The sequence below is a fragment of the Mchenga conophoros genome, linkage group LG14 (genome assembly GCF_057382185.1).
Source record: "Mchenga conophoros isolate Kocher_MC1m ecotype Shallow Benthic linkage group LG14, M_conophoros_male_GT1.1, whole genome shotgun sequence".
Lineage (NCBI taxonomy): Eukaryota > Metazoa > Chordata > Actinopteri > Cichliformes > Cichlidae > Mchenga > Mchenga conophoros.
The window spans coordinates 34,033,748-34,050,183 of NC_140539.1; the positions used below are offsets into that span (position 1 = coordinate 34,033,748).

General features: G+C 39.5%; 1 protein-coding gene across 1 annotated transcript in view; it reads left to right on the forward strand.

Moving 5' to 3' along the window:
* Positions 1–6,565: 6,565 nt before the first annotated feature.
* cxcr5 (chemokine (C-X-C motif) receptor 5) overlaps positions 6,566–16,436 on the forward strand; it is a 73,222-nt gene continuing 63,351 nt past the window's right edge. Inside the window, exons 1-2 of the mRNA XM_085244071.1 lie at positions 6,566–6,889; positions 7,051–7,124. The gene's annotated coding sequence lies outside the window, so the exon portion shown is untranslated. The remainder of the gene's footprint in view (positions 6,890–7,050; positions 7,125–16,436) is intronic.

The following is a 16,436-nucleotide window of genomic DNA, read 5'->3' on the forward strand; positions in this document are numbered from 1 at the left end:
TAACATTTTAAACAAACTTTCCAGCTGCTTTTATAAATTTGCTGTATTTTTGAATGATACTGGTTATATTTAGTAAAAGCAAAAAACCTCCACATGACATTGTGAATGGTCAGCCATACAAACTTTCTCCTCCGTGGACCCATAATCAGTGCTCTTTTTCCCGTCCACGTGATTTTGAAATCCTCTTCCTGTAACACATTTGCAAGGGAGAAGAATCCAGATCGTGGGTGGTGCCAGATGTTCCCTGCGGCAAACAGTGCTGAAGCTAGACAGTCTCTGAACATCTGTGGAGGTGTGCTGACTGAAAAGAGAAAATGTTCCACAAAGTTCGAACGTCAGCTTCACATTAGCTATTGTTACATCTGATTTGTGAGTGAGGCTTTTTAGCCGCTGGTAAAAACAGCAAGTGTGGCTTACTTCTGTACCAAGCAGCGTGCTGTAGGTTAATTACAATACTGCTGTCCACCCAGGAAAGTGTGCGTGTTCAGAGTTGCATGCCTGGAAAATATGCAGAGAAGAAATAAGAGTTGATACCTGTCTGTCAAAGAGACTGAGAAATATCCCTCTGTGTTCAGAGTGTGTTCTGTCGTGGGCAGCTGGCCACAGGCAGTTGAACTAGCAGCAGCATATCTCTCCAGTTCATTGGTGTTGGCCTTTGCCTTCCTGGCTCTGCATATTCTGGCAGCGATTCAGCCCTTGTCCCACAACATTAGACTTCTCAAATTAACATTTCATGTGATGGCATCGTGGTGTGGGTGTGTGACAAAGCTTGCCAGCACAGAAATGAAGCAAGCTGGCACCAAATGCTCTGCTAGCTCTCTCCTTCTCTCTTTCCGTCCCACTGCAACAACCTTGAACCAGTTTGTTAGCATCCCAAATGAACAGCATTGGTGTTGAGATTTGAATAGCATAAATAAATGAATGAGCAAACAAACCAGCACAAGCCCGACGTTGCTCTAGTGGCAATCTAGGGCTTGCACTCCCTGTGTAATGATCTGCAAATAGCTGGCTGCTGAGATAAAATTCAATTGAAACTACAAACTGCCACTGTCGACCACATGGCAAATAGGCTGTTATAATTTCAACCAAGAGATTTGCCATGCACCTGTTAAAATCCAAACACTTTAAGTCAATAGGACTGCTGGGTAATATCATAACAAGGCCACATGTTGCCTTGTATTTTGCATCCCTGTAAGGGTCTCATCTCATCACCAGTGACACAAAAGCTGAAAACATTAAACGGTAAGAAGTGCAAAGTGGATGGATTCTCTAGTGGGTGCATTCAAAACTGGCAGGGAGATATAATATCGTCTTTGTTAGTTAATGTCATGGAAATTGCCATAAATCTACATGGCATGTAATCTCCATTACTTTCTGTGCTTTGCAGTTTGTGTTTTTTCTGTCTTTGTAATCATTAGGCAAGATCTTGAAGGTGAATACCTTTAAAATGAAGAAAGAATAGGCCAAACCCGAGGCACAAACAGTTATGTCTGAGTAGTTCCTGTTCTGCTCAATTAGATTAAAAAAAAACAAAAAAAACCTTAACCTAAGGTAAACTATCAATCCTGTCTCTGGAGCTGTACTTGTTGGTTGTTGAAGTTATCTTAGACACCACTGAGATGGATTCAATGCCATACATTACACTAAAAGTCAAATTTTAAGCTTTCCACTTGGCTAAATTCATTTACCGCGTGGACATTCATCCACACTAAACACTGATAATACTCTTACATCTAATAGTAACATGTTGTTCATGGACATCTGCTACACACAGTAGGTGAAGCCAGCCTGATGCTGAAGAAGAGCTCAGTTATCTCAAAAAAAGCAAAGCTCTCTTTACTGCAAACCTTCTGCTTCACCATGACCTCAGCTCTCTGTCACAGTGCAATAACATAAACACATTTCGTGTTATATTTAATCGTGAAATGAGGTCAACCTTCCCATCGCTATTTCAAAGTAACTGAGAAAGAATGTAAACACCATTACTGTGAAGTATATACTTAAAGAAGGTTTGATGCTGATTGACCAGTGTTTTAGGTCAAAAATCAAATGGTTAATGTTCGGTTAAGGAGGGCATGTCAACGTGAAGTGACCGAAAACAAGCAGGTTGCATTTCCTTTGAATACCAGCTATTGTATATTACATTATTACAGTGACTCTCACCGCACTGTCCGCTTAAATGGCCATTTCTACCTCTGACAGGCTCTTTAAAATACACAGTTCTGGCTGACCTTGTGACTCACTTGGAGAACGACACAGAGATCAAGCATGTGAATGAATGTTTATCCCAGGAACACTAAAGTAAAGGGGCTCTCAAAGGGTGATGCTGAATGCAGCTAGCTTTTTTTGTGTATCAGGCGGATTGAGGGTAGATGTGTGTTGGAACAAACAAAACTACTCTTTCAGCAGTGGTCAAAGCTTTTGGTTGTAGCAGTACTGCCTTTCCATTAGACACAGCATATATAAGTGCAGTCCTCTTGCATTGCTTTGGCTGCCGCTTTTGCTTTTTATTCCAAAGCAAATATTATGTCTCATCAATTTTTTCTAATCCCATTTATTTATTTATTTTTATTTGGGTAATTTTTTCTCACCCTATTTGTGTTTACACAGCTACAGAGAAAGTAAATTGGATTTCACTTCCTTCACAGTGAAAAACCAAAGACCACACAGTACAAAATGGTGATTGAATATCTGGTAATAGGAATCTCTATAAATTTGAATGTGTAAATTTCAGCCTCTCGCTCTGATGACAGATTTAGAATTTATCCTTCGAAATGGGCTCCGTCATTATCTGTTGTTTGTAACTCATCACTTTTCCCATGACAGCACTGTGAAAAGGACTTCGCTTTTACAGCTGAGCACTCAGGAGAGGACTGATACAGAAAAGTATGTAAGCTTCAATTCTAGGTTGACATGCATACAATTTCTGGAGTGCTTTAAATGGGTTTCTTTGTAGGGAATGTTTTCTAGGGTTACAATAATTATTCACAGATGGAAAAAAAATAAAAAGTGGTGAAAACCTCTGACAAAAGTAGCAAAAATGATTAGGTTTTATTATAAAATGAGGACATCCTGTTAATTATTGCCTATAATGTGTGAACAGAACTTCTCGTTTATTTAAAATTAGAGGTGAGGCTACTCAGTCAACACCTACTCAGTCAACACAGGGCTGCAATGTGAAGTTTAAATTAAAAAGTGTTGCTGACAAGAGATCTCTTCCTAATAAGGCGCAGGTGATTGTTTTTAACAAAACACTGGGAAATTAAAAGGCACTCAGAGAGTGCATCCACCTGGCAAAGCTAAAACCTGCCTCGCACTTTTAAAGTGATCTGCACCTAATTTAGTGAGTTCTCTTTCCTGTCAGTGCTCCAAGTTTCCAAGTCTGCTTCATTGCTTTGGCTTAATCTTTCTGATAGACATATGGCACTGAAAATGTACCTCGATCCCAACTTCAGCCTCGGTTTAAGAGAAAAAAGCTTTAGCTTTCCCAAATCAGCTAAACCGTTCGTCCGACTTTAAAGCAGTTTGAAGCAAACGTGAAGTCCCGAACTCACAATGAATACTTTTAGTATATGTCTATGTTTAATCCTCAAGAACTTCAAGAATTACCAAATCTAATTATATGTAAAAAGGGAAATGATGTGTCAGCAAAATTTGAATGTTGGCTTGCTCTTAATTAGGCGAGCATCTTGCAGGGTGGCGTGTAGTCTCCTTAATTATCTCTGCGCGCGCTAAGTGTACTGTGAGACTAAATCTTAATAAGATGGGATGAGATTAAATTTTATTGATCTCTGTGGGGAAGTTGCAGCGAAAAATAAGAGGATGGTGTGCTCATATATGTGATATGTTAAAATAAATAAGCTTAAAGGATCATTCAGATTTGTGCCAAACTGGAATTATAATAGCTCTGGTGGCTGATATTACTAATTATGTGGCATTCACTGTTTTCATTTCTGAGAGTGTCTCCGCAGGTTGGTCGAGGCTACTCCAAAGAAAAAACATTCACATGGTGGAAAATGGAAAATGTGGATGTGGTACTTTAATTATTTGATGGATTACAGGGAAATTTGCTCTGTTTTCTTCATGTATTTTGTTTTATTGTCATATTTCTCACTGTCCATTAGCTTGATTCTGCCAGAGGTTTTGTCCCGTTATATGCAAGGCTTTCTTCCCACTCCCCCAAATGCTCAGTAATCTATAATTATCTGTGGTCTTTACCCTAATACGTAAAAAGTGCTGAAATTCTGAGATAACTTATTATATCATTTTTATAACATTAGCAGCCTCAGACACCAAACAGCTAGACAACATCAGTGTCAAGAAAATGTGCCAGCTGCTATAAAACTGTCTGCCTGTAGTTTAAAAAGGTCTGAAAAGAAATATAGAATACCCAAAGACATTAGCTTTTTATGCCACATCAAACCTATATTACCTGCATTACCTTCAGTGCAACTCAACCTCTAAATGTTAAAAGTCAGAGAAGTCAGAGATTTGAGTGTTTTATGCAAAGAAGCCTTAATGTAGCCTTAGCCTGCTAGCTTGCAGCTTAGGGGAGTGTGTTGCTGAGTTTTTCTTTCTCTTAACCAACAGCTTCTTTCTTCTTTTCTAACCTATGCAGCAGCGTAAGACCTGATGGCAGGTGTTTAAATCAACATACTTTCCCTTTGACATAGCTGCTGAAAGTGGCTGTAGACTTTTAATCTTGTTAAATGGGTTATGTAGCTTAAGAACTAGGAATTTTCTCAACTGGTGAAGAAACTTGATATAATATATGGAAATATCTAAAGGAAATACAATTCAGGACTGTAAACATAACTGATCAGTAATGAAAAAAGCACCCAGACAGTTTAGCACATAATTTGGGCGTAGCCTTCTAATTGAAAACACCACTCATATCACTCTATGTCAGACATTGAAATCAGTTTTTTTCTGTCCTACTTAATCTTAATCAACATAAAGCTGCCTGTCATTAATCCTCTTTTTCTTCATTCACTCAGATCAATGTTTCCTTTTCCTGAGCAAAGATGGTAATTAATCCCCAGTCCAACAGAGCCTTCAGGCATGACTATTTGACAAAGACCCTAATCAATGCTTCTGCCTATTCTTCTACCTTTAGTAAATGAATAGCTTTTCTTTTTTTTATCATGTTTTACATTCCATCGAGGGAATCGATGATTCATATAACAGCCAAATAATTAATGTTTGAGCACAATCCCTGAAGAAAATCTGAACTGTTGCAGAACAGTTTTAGAACTTCGACCTGGGAGCTCATAAATGTGGTTGGAAGGGGTTTGAATTGATATGCTTCCTATTATGCTTATTAGAATTATTTCAGTAATAAATGGTCTATACGGGTGTCTTTTCACTTCATTGCCCCCCCACCCATTGACTCACCATTAATGACATTTCTGAAGAACGATGAATAATTGATGTTATTACTGAAGAAACTTATATGGGAGAAGTGGAACTCGGAGGAATCAAGCAGGCTGAAGACTGGCAAGGCTAGAGTAGCCTGGGCACAACAGATAGGGAAAGGGCTAAAGGAGTGAGTGGGCTACTGCCTATTTATCAAGAGTAAGGTGCATGAAATTGGCTCTTAACCTCCCAGTTAGAAGGTTTAATTAGAAATCATGCTTTTGCTACAGGAGGGGGAAGAGCGGGGGTGAGTTGTCCAAACAGGGTGATAAATGACTTGTGGGACAGGAGGCTTTGGAGAGATGGGAGGAAACAGCTTGGTGAGAGTGAAATGTGGGTGACAGCTCTGGTCGAGGTAGGTGGTGAGACAACGGGTCGAGGCAAGCAGGAGATTGCAGCTGAAGTGCAAACGGCACCTCAAGAGCTGTAAGGGGTGTTATCGACACAAACAACCCGCAGGGCTCCCAACTAAAGAAGCTGAAATAGTGGCACACAATTTGGATGTAAGAGCAAAAATATTTATACATGAAATATGCTTTCAGTTCTTAAGAAAAGGCTTTGAAAATGAACTGAAAGGTCTGCTACCAAATATTTTGTTGACGCTGGAATTTATTTTATGGGTATGTTTTGCCTCAACTATCTGAACCACAGATATGCTTTAAAATGATAATATTCAAGAGCTGTGACAATTATTGCTTCCTATAAACCTATACCAGTGCATGAGTAAGGCTCTTATTCAGACCCAGTGATAATAATGTGTTACAAGGTTACCTAACCAGGTGTTGGTGTGAGCATGGATTGCAAAAACATATGACTCATCCCTTGTACTGTGGCATTAAAACAGGCAAGGTGGCAGACAGCAGTGTAGCTGAATGCACACGTCTGACCCAGGGACACAGATGCTCAATAAAATTAAAGCAAGGCAGACTGCAAATGTTTTATTCAGTCTTTACAGGGCCACCTCCCCATCAAGTAGCCATGTACAGTTGTGCAGTGTGTTTCTTTTTCGCTTTTTAAGCCTTAAGGGTCATAAAATTTCTGCTGGCAACACTCAACAGTTATTTCTGCTGATTGATTTGGCGTGACATTTAGACACACCCTTTAAAGGACTGGAGCTGTGTGAGCTAAAATAGGTCACAGCCTTTATGCCAGCACAGTGAGACTTTCTGCTGAGAGCGAAGAGAATGAGCGCACTGCTTAAACCAACATCCTGTTCAAAACCTGCTCTGTGTTTAAATCTTGCCTAGGGCTTAAAATCCTACTAATGGAGCAGGCTCATGTCAAATAGATGGAGAAGACAGTATGAGGGATTAGAGGGTCTGATGGGAAAAATGTGGTGCGCTTCTAGATACTTTGTCTACACGTTGGAGAAAACTTTTTTTTTCACTTCTTGGAAACACGTCCCAAATCGAGCCTCTCCAGCACTCAGCGAGAGACGCCTCTGATCTTGCCACAGTGCGCATCGTGTGAAAAGGTCGGTGACTGCAAAAGGGCAGACTGGTTTCAAAATACAGTGAGAATGGGAATGACTTTTTGTGCCTCAAGAAGTAAAGCTCCAGCATTTCTGTGTAAATCTACATTCAATACTAAAGTATTTATCAGATAATAATTCCATCTTTCTTTCTTTTGTTTTAGCCAGTTTCAAGCCATATGTACAATCTGCCTGATGATTGCATCTGCAAATCCAAGCTGATATTCTCTCATTTCGGGTAGGGATTATACTCCCTTGAGGATGTCCTTATGAACAGCTGCAGACACTGCTAACCCCTTGTTGTTTTTTGCTTTGCTACTTTCTATAGTGTGCATGGAAAGTGTAGTAGCCACAAGTCCCCTCGGACGCCTGTGCGCTCAGAAAATAAAGATTTCATTCAAAACTGGAAGCTCCTAACTGATTCTACTTGGGCTGTTTTTCTACCTCATTTGTTATCATTGGATATGCAGACGTGCCTGAAGTAATTTTTTTGTAATTATAAATGGACAAACCTGACAGTGCTTATTTTTAATGTGAGGACCACGTCATGGTTCATCAGTTAATCTCTGCAGTGTGAGCTTAAAAGTCAGAGGCTGTGCAAAAAGGCTGATAGTAAACTTGCAGTGCAAGCCTTCACAACATAGAAGGTTAATAAAAAATGCACAGGGGCTCCCGAGCTTTAATAACAGGAAGCAAATGATATAAATTACATAAATAGCACAGCTGGTTTGGCATCCCACTAATTCTCCTCCAACCTTGTTCCGCCCGTACTTAACTCTACCTTCACCAAAAAATAAATAAATAAAAATAACTTAATGTACTTCATCATTTAACGGCAGACATATCCTTGAATCAATGCCAAACAATAATCTGTGAGTCTCATATCAAACAAAACCTCCAGCGGTTAACTCTGGGGCAGCGATGACTAGGAGGAAAGCTGATATACAGTAAATATCTAACTCCCTGAACTTCACCACTTTCTAATTATATTAGGATTAATTGGCATGGTTCTGAGGGACTCCGGTTAGTGGTGTTAGGGTATTAATGTACAGCACACCTTGTTGGATGGACCCTGGACTCTGTTGAAAAGCCTGTTAATTAGGCCTGTGGTTAGGTGTGATAAAAAAGGGAGCAGTACATAAACAGGACCCAGCAGAGGAGAGATGCATAGGTCACCTGCTACTGGACCCCCGACAGCCTCTGCCTGTATCACACAGGGCCACATGCTGCTCCTCCGTCTCCAGGAAAGGCTGACAGGGAAACTTCACACAGAAGAGCTACAGCTACACCTAATCTTCTACCTGTCCGACTGATTTAGTTAAAGGCGTATTTCCCCGCCAACTTCTTCAGTATGTATCTGCACCGTGCAGAGATCTAATGTCTGTCATAAAGTTAAACATCGGCAAGCCACATGGAGATTTTTAATGAGACTTTTGTGCTCATTTCACGCACAATATCTGTCCTTTTTCCTTTTTTTCCCTGCTGGTCTCTGGTCTTTTCCTCTATCCTTCAACAGGGAGAGAAGCTCTTACCATCAATCAGCCTTTAGCTCCTGTGGACTGAGACAGTGTCACGCTGGGCTCTGTGTGTTGCCAGATAGGACCACTGTGCCCTCAGGTTACCCTTACACTTCCAGTTTGACACCCCTGATATTTACTCGCTACAGAGAAAATTGAAAAATACATGGAAGTTTGAAGTGGGCACACAGGAGTCAAACTTTTGAACCGTGTTTTCTATCAGGGTTAGGAGCCAAAGAGGCTGTTTCTGTCAATCATTAATTGCAGTCCTTTACAGCCAGAACTTTTCAGATGCAGTCAGCGAGAAACTGTTTTATCGAGAACAGTCATCTGGTCCGTAGAGGCTGTCATGATGAATCATTTAAAGTTAAAAAAAAAATTGGATTTTAGTTGTTGTCACAATGAAAAGCAGTCAGTGGGATAAAGTGAAATTGCCTTATTGTGAACAAGAACATGAATGTCTCACGCTTAGAGCGCAGGGACAGAAATCTGAGGATGGAAAAATGTATGTCTATAATGTCAGTAAGATGAGTTTATTTTTGCGTATGTAACATATTTCCTTCGCATATGGCCAAGCAAATGCTGTTTAGTTGAGTTTGGATTCAGAATGATTAGCAGATTAGTGCCAGATGGTCTAAGAGGCCAAGTGAGTTTCAAAGGTAAAAGAGAGTAAAACATGCACATTATTAACCAACACTGATGCAAATGCACTTTGACACTGGACACAATCTCCTTGTGATTAGTTGCCTCAGAATGCAGTCCAAACAGTTATTGCATCTCAGTCCACTGATTATCCCGGCTAATGTCTCTGTCCCTCAACTTGTGGAGGAAACTATCCAAAACTAGACATCACCATCATCGATCTGGGAAGTACATCAAGCTGTAGTCAAGCTGTTTTGGTTTGAGTAATGCTTCTAGTACATATACAGCTGGATGCCCAGAGAAGTCAATACAGGGGGCAGTGGTATCAGAATTTACTTGCTCAGCTACTTAACTTCTCAGCCTCTGCTGAACCCTGTAATGTTCCCATCAATACATACAAAAGCTGTGCAGCCAGACCAAGAGATTCTTATTTTAACCCATGTATTTGAAATTCCATACATTCATTTTTTAAATTGCAAGTATATCAGGTTGACATTTGAGGAACAGAATGCAGGTTATGAATAAAAATAGTAAAGAGGATGTAAAATCTTTCCCTGTTCAGTCTTCTGGTTCAAATCTTGCTTTGTTTGTTTTTCCTTTTTTCCACTTAGTTGGCCCACTTTACATTACAAGGTATACATGAATCTTGGATTTACTAAAAACATAAGCTTCCCCTTTTTTGCTCATTTGATTTGGTTTTTGTTTGATTAATTTGGCTTCATTTTGCAATATAACTAAGGTAAAATATCCGACCTTGGGTTTATACATGACAAATCTCACAAATGCACGATTCTGAGGATGTGCAAACACAGCTGCCAACCTTTCAAATTATTAGAATGAATTCAGTGCCAGAACTCATCCACTGTGGAACAGCTCCATGAATGCTTTCCAATGGTAAAACCTTTGCAGCATGTTTGTCCAAGGTGCAACTTGAAAAACTGATTTGGCATCAGTTTTCCAGGGCAAACCAACTGGAGGTAATCAGCCCCCCACTTGTCTTCACACAACATGCAGCCCACTGATTGCTCCTCCTGATCCGCAGTTATTTTCAGCCTGTAGAATCTCTCTGTGGCGCTGTTGATGGGCCTCCTCGAATGCACATTCCTGATTCTGGATGGACTATCTGTGGTGCTTATGTGTCATCAGAGAGGGCCGTGGATTTTCTGTCCTTCCATTTACGGATGCTGAGTTCTAATTGAAATTGTTTGTCACACTCAGGAAACTTTGGATTTTGTTTTTTCTCAGTGTTTTACACAGTGTGAGTGTGAGCTTTTATGGTTGAATAATTATATATTGGGTGGGGTGGGGCTCACTGAATAGTTTCAGTAGTGCCCACCCAACACTGTGGCTGTTAAAGCCCTTTGTTTTTTCCAAAACATCCATCCATTCTCTTCCGCTTATCCTTTTCATGGTCACGGGGGAGCTGGAGCCTATCCCAGCTGTCTTTGGGCGAGAGGCAGGGTACACCCTGGACAGGTCGCCAGTCTGTCACAGGGCTAACACAGAGAGATAGCCTGCCCATGGGCAGTTTAGAGTTACCAATTAACCTATCCCCACTAACTGCATGTCTTTGGACTGTGGGAGGAAGCCAGAGTACCAGGAGAGAACCCACACAAACACAGGGAGAACATGGAAACTCCACACAGAAAGACCCCAGCCTGATGGTGGAATTGAACTCCAGACCTTCTTGCTATGAGGCAACTGTGCTAACCACTGTGCTGCCCCAAATTTTGTATGCATATTTTGTACTGCACAGTTTATCATAGGTCATTATTTACATTTGCAATTAACAATAACTTACCTGAAATTAGCACAAAGTACGTGTCTGTCTCTGTGCAGTTTCTTAGTTCTCTGAGACATAGTTAAGAGCTCTAAACTGCATTTGAGTGAATCTCTGGCAGTGGAGACTATTGTAAAGTGCACTGCGACAACATTCTGGCTGACAGGCTTTATTCTTGCTATAGCACCACTCCTGCGACCTGTCTTACCCACCTACACAGTGACACACATTCTTCACAGCTCAGTCTGGCTTCTGTTTTGACTGAATTCAGCAGGCTTGAGTAATTCCTCGCCCAATGTTCATTCACACACACACACACACACACACACGCACACGCACACATTTGTATGCAGGCAAGAAGTGATCATTAGCTACATCTGGTGATCCTTCCAGCTGAACAGAACGTTGTTTATGGGAATACAATATCCCAAAGCACAGACACCAAAAGATCTTGAAATGTCTTCCTTACTGTGTAATTTGAAAAAAGACACTGTTTTAAACGTATGTGTCTGCCCCAAATATAACCTCAAACTTTTCAATAGTTCTTCTCCAACTGTGTTTTCTTGCTTTTTACAATCCTCTGAGCTAGAAGTCTTTTAAGGTCAACTATTTGTCTCTTCTGACCGCTCTTTTCATCCTTCTGTCAGAAAAATTTTTTTTTTCCTGCTCTCTGGATGTATTTCAGAGCAGCTGAAGAGATATTACTTTGCAGTCTCCCTATAATACAGTATATCATCACATTTTCTTGGTTGGCTTAATTGTACTTTTACTTGGTGACCACTGTGTCATTTGGATTTTTTCTATTCTATGCCTCGGCAGGTTGTGTGTAACAAACCAGCAATCTAAGTTACATGCACATTATAAATACCAAACTGAAAGTGTGAGGGCATAAAAAAAAAAAGATTTGTGTTCTACTCATGCACCTCTACTGGGCAGTCTTTACACCGACGGCTGCAGGAATCAAAATAAGCAGAGACACATCTGGTGATAAAGGTCATGGAGGAAGGAAAAGCACATGAGGGATGTTACTTACCAAAAAAAGAAAACAGCTTTCAAGAAAACTTCATACAGGGCTGTCCATAAACAGAAAATATAAGAAGTGGCTGATCAGTAGATACAAATTTTGACACTCTAGTATTTAAAGGATTAAAAAGACAATTAAAAAAAACCTAGCTGTATTCAAACAGCTCTACCTTATCCATTTCATGCAAGCAGTTTAGACTTTCTCAGGGGTACCGTGGTTTGGAAATCTAATTATAGAACAACACAGCTAGTTGCTGCAGGGAAAGGGAGCTGCAATGTCCAGCAGACATACTACACTAATACTCACTGACTTCCCAAATGGTAATGGTACAAACAAATTCAGATACACTGAAGGTGTCTGTTTTTTTCATGTCTCATAAAACATGTTCAGCAGATCGACTGTGTTGTTCTGCTTGCTCAGTTGTTTTCAGCTTCATGTTCATGTAATGTGTTAATGGGTTTTATACGTCTTTTGTGTTCTTCCATTACTGTGAGCTTGCACAGTACCACCAGTAAGACTTGTTATTTCCAGGGTACATGCAGTTTAGTGTACATGGGGAAATATTTCATGTGAAGAAATAGCCAGTGGTTCAGACGTCAGTAGCATTCAAACTAATTTAACTCTGCTCCATTCTGCACACACTTGTTTTTTGGGAAGGAGTGGGGAAGTTCTGCACAAACGCACACTTTTTCTTTATATTTGTGAACAGTGTTTTGTGGGGCTTTGTCTTTATTGAACCATCTTTTATGTTTCTTCCAGGCAACACGTGTTGCAAAAGCAGTACTTCACGTTTGATCCTGTCACTTGATTACATTTCCTGCTTTAGTGCACATTTTAAATTTCCATTTAAAAAAAAGAAAAAAAAACAGTCAATGCTGTCGGGGAAAGTGGTGTAATTTTTCTGCCCTTGTCAATAAAGAAGCGATGCAATAAAAGCTGATGGAAGTAGTTCTTTTGAATGGACTGCTTCTTCTTGTACAATAAACTTTACCACAGAGCCATTGCAAGACTCTGCTTTACCTGAAAGACACATTCTCACACACACACACACGTATATATATATATATATATATACACACATATAAAAAGAAAAATAACACAGACTTAATGGATGACGCAGGCCTGTAATCAGGCCTGATGACCTTCTGTTCGTCAGCCTTCTCTCTTTACAAAAACCTTATAGAGTGCACAAGAATACAGAAGCCATATAAAATACTTTCAAATCCCTTAATGTCATTTTAGCCAGTACACCAGACAGTGATAGAAGGTTTTCCCAATGTATTAAATTCACCATTTAGAACTTCCGCAGCCACTCATAATTCACTCCTGTGTTGTCCATCTGTGTGCTCACTATGTTCCAAATTCTCATCATTTTGCCAAAATATGACAAAATGTTGCTGCTTACATGTCAAGCTATTGCTTTGATCAAAGCTCAAAAGCTCAGCCAGAAATGGGATATTTAGCCATATTTGAACAAATCTATGAGTATCTGCAACATACTGAGATGGAAAGCTGACAGGTTCTGCATCTGATAACAGCTTGAGCTTGGTTTTAATTTCAGAAATGGATTTCCCATAATTTTAATGCTAATGTCACAGCTATGCAGACTTTACTTGCATTGCACCGATAAAGTCTTAATAAAGGCAAATCAAGATAAACCTGCTGTGCAGACATATAAGCATGCAGTGAGAGTGAAAATGGAAAGCCTTACAGACACTATAGCAGCCAGTCCTATAGCTTTACTGAATTTAAATTCAACAGCTCAGACTCATTCTTGCTTTAAGCCATGTGGGATACCACGGGGTACCACACTGGCTTTGATCAAACAGAGCAGGAATTAGCCTGAGTTAGCACTACTTGGCCTCAAGTGAAAACACATAACAGTGATTACACTTTATTTAAACAACTGAAGGGATTGGAGATGTTACTTTACTTGGACCTGGACTGATTTCTTTATCTTCTCAACTTCAATCTCTTGCTTTGCTGTCATGTTTGGAGCCAGAAGGCTTGATCTGCCTCAGTGGTGGTGAGAAATATTCTCTTTGAACAGGTTCTACCTAGTGTCAGCAGCTACATTGCATGGATTTGCTTATGGCTTGACTTTTTATGCTTAAACTTGAGCTGTGATCACTAACTTATTAGACAAAAAACAGCATGCATATTAGTCAGACCATTTTAACCAACCTGAATAAATTTTGCGTTGGCGATAAGATTCTTGTGTGTGTGCACTGCCAAGTCGATTAAGCTGAAACTTCAGTATAATGAATGCAATGGGGAAAAAACGACTTATGACAATAACTGAGGCTAATCCAGGAGACTAAGAATAATTAATTTGTACAGAAAATCCATAACGTCAGTTGTGGAGAAGATTACTAAGACTTCCCATTTATTGGTTGTCACTCTTATTTGGTGTCTGTTTGATGACACTAGATTGGCACATCAGCTGTTTACAGATGCATGTGTTTTATGGGGTCATGTGGCTTACAGTTGCTGTTCTTATTGCAACGAGAAATCCTTAAGAATTCAGAGCTAGCCATATCAAGCTTTCCATCTTTACTCTCACAATACAAAAATAAAGTCAAACTAACAAAGACTGTAAATCATGTTTAATTCCAGGCCCACACCAATATTTGTTTATCTGTTGTGTCAAATGAATATAATGCTGGCTAAATGCTCATATTTACTGTGATGGAGTGCTGAAAAGAATGAGAAGATAATGAAAAACAATCCGAGAATTTCTTTGATTCTCTGGTACAAAGACGAACATGAATAACAAATACAATTAAATAGCAAACCAAAAAACATTAGCGTGGGTTAGAGTTAGGTAACTGTTGTTTTAAACATGAATAGTGACGCATCATTTCATCGGTACATCCCTAAGATGTTCCATTTACCCACATAGTGCCTTCACTTTTACCATTGTTCATCAGATTTTCACTGCTGCTACATTTTCACACCTCTCCTCTCAGTTGTTTGTATCATTGTATTAATTTGCATTAACTTGCATGCAATAATAATATTCTGTTTTTGCTTCTTCTTTTCTTCCTCATTAGAGGGACAAAAATTTTGTGAACATAAAGACTCCTTAGAATATCCTCACTTAAGTAAATCACGTTTGGTCTTCAAAATGCTCTGAAGCTGTGTACAGTAAGCATGTCAATGTTTTTTATAAATACAGGTTTGGCAACTGTGTACTAGTTTTCAGCTAAACACAAAAATGGATGACTTTAAATATAATAAAAAAATATGCACATAAAATCAGCACATTTTTAACTGTACATGTTGTTGTTTGGCTTATTTTTGGCTTATTCTTTTAGTTTTGATTTAGCTTGCAGTCAAGCAGATTAATTGTTTGCAGTCCCATCACAAATAGGTTGCCAGGAGGGTTTGTGTATTGACCCATCAAGAAAGCATCTCTCAAATGTAAGCAGTGAAATATCAGAGTTCACTGTGCAGATGAAAAATTGGGGGATTTCTTCCATCAGTCAACTAAAGCTAGAGAGAGGTGCTCTGGTAAATGAGAGGTAAATAAAAGAAGGATATTTGCTCAGGCTGTTATTTTTTCCTCCTTAGTAAATTACCAACTAGAGGTTTTTGGGTAAAGTCAAACCTTAGCTTGGTTATTAAAAATCGTTTTTGCTCTCTGTTTTATCTGTTTTGCTTCATAAAATTATTTTAAAACATTATTGGCTTCAGGAAAACATGGACCTGTCAGCAGCACTTTTCTTCAATATGATACGGTCCTTTCTCTTTCCTGTCTCCTGCTGCTCCTTCCTACACCTACATCACCTTTTCTTGACACTAGATAATACACTGACAGCCCATTACTGCTTATCACATTCTGTCCTCCTTAATCAGTGATGCCACAGCCACATCAGAATATCTTATAATGAAATTTCAGCCCTTTTCTGATAGAAGCTTGGTCACATCATTAAAGCACAATCAGAAGTTTTGCCTAACCCTTTGATAAAAGTGTGTCACTGACTTACCTGATTTTTGCTGAATACAAATACAAGCAGCAACTTGGATAACATAGCAGTGCAGAGAAATACATAATGGAGGCTCGGTATGGTGTTGCACATGCAATAAAGTTTATTATCCAGTGCATGGAGGTAATAAAATGGACAAGCACTGCACAGCATCCCTAAAATAAATAAAAGAGCTGCCTCACAGCTGACTAATGCCTACTGCTACAATTACATGAATAGGCCCCATAGCAGCTGCTAAACTCTACAAGTGGTCAGAACGGTTGCTAAGCAAACACCAACTAAAGTAAGGCATAGATATTATTTTTGCGCAGTAGACTAATATGAGCAAGTCAATTTGCAAAGTGTAAAAAGGAAAAAGGCTGAAGAAGGCAACCCGTAGGTCTGTTTCTATCTATGAAACACAGGCTCTCTTCTTTGTGACCATCTCTGCATGTATGCTGTGACACATACTAGCAGTAATTTCCAAAGAAAGTGCCAATGAATAAAACTGTGCCAAGAATCTTAGATCTTTTCTTTTTAGGACTTGTAAAGACTAAAACATATGTTGCATTCAGGAAAGGTTTTCGTTCAGTCACGTGACCTATTGCGCCAGTCCGCC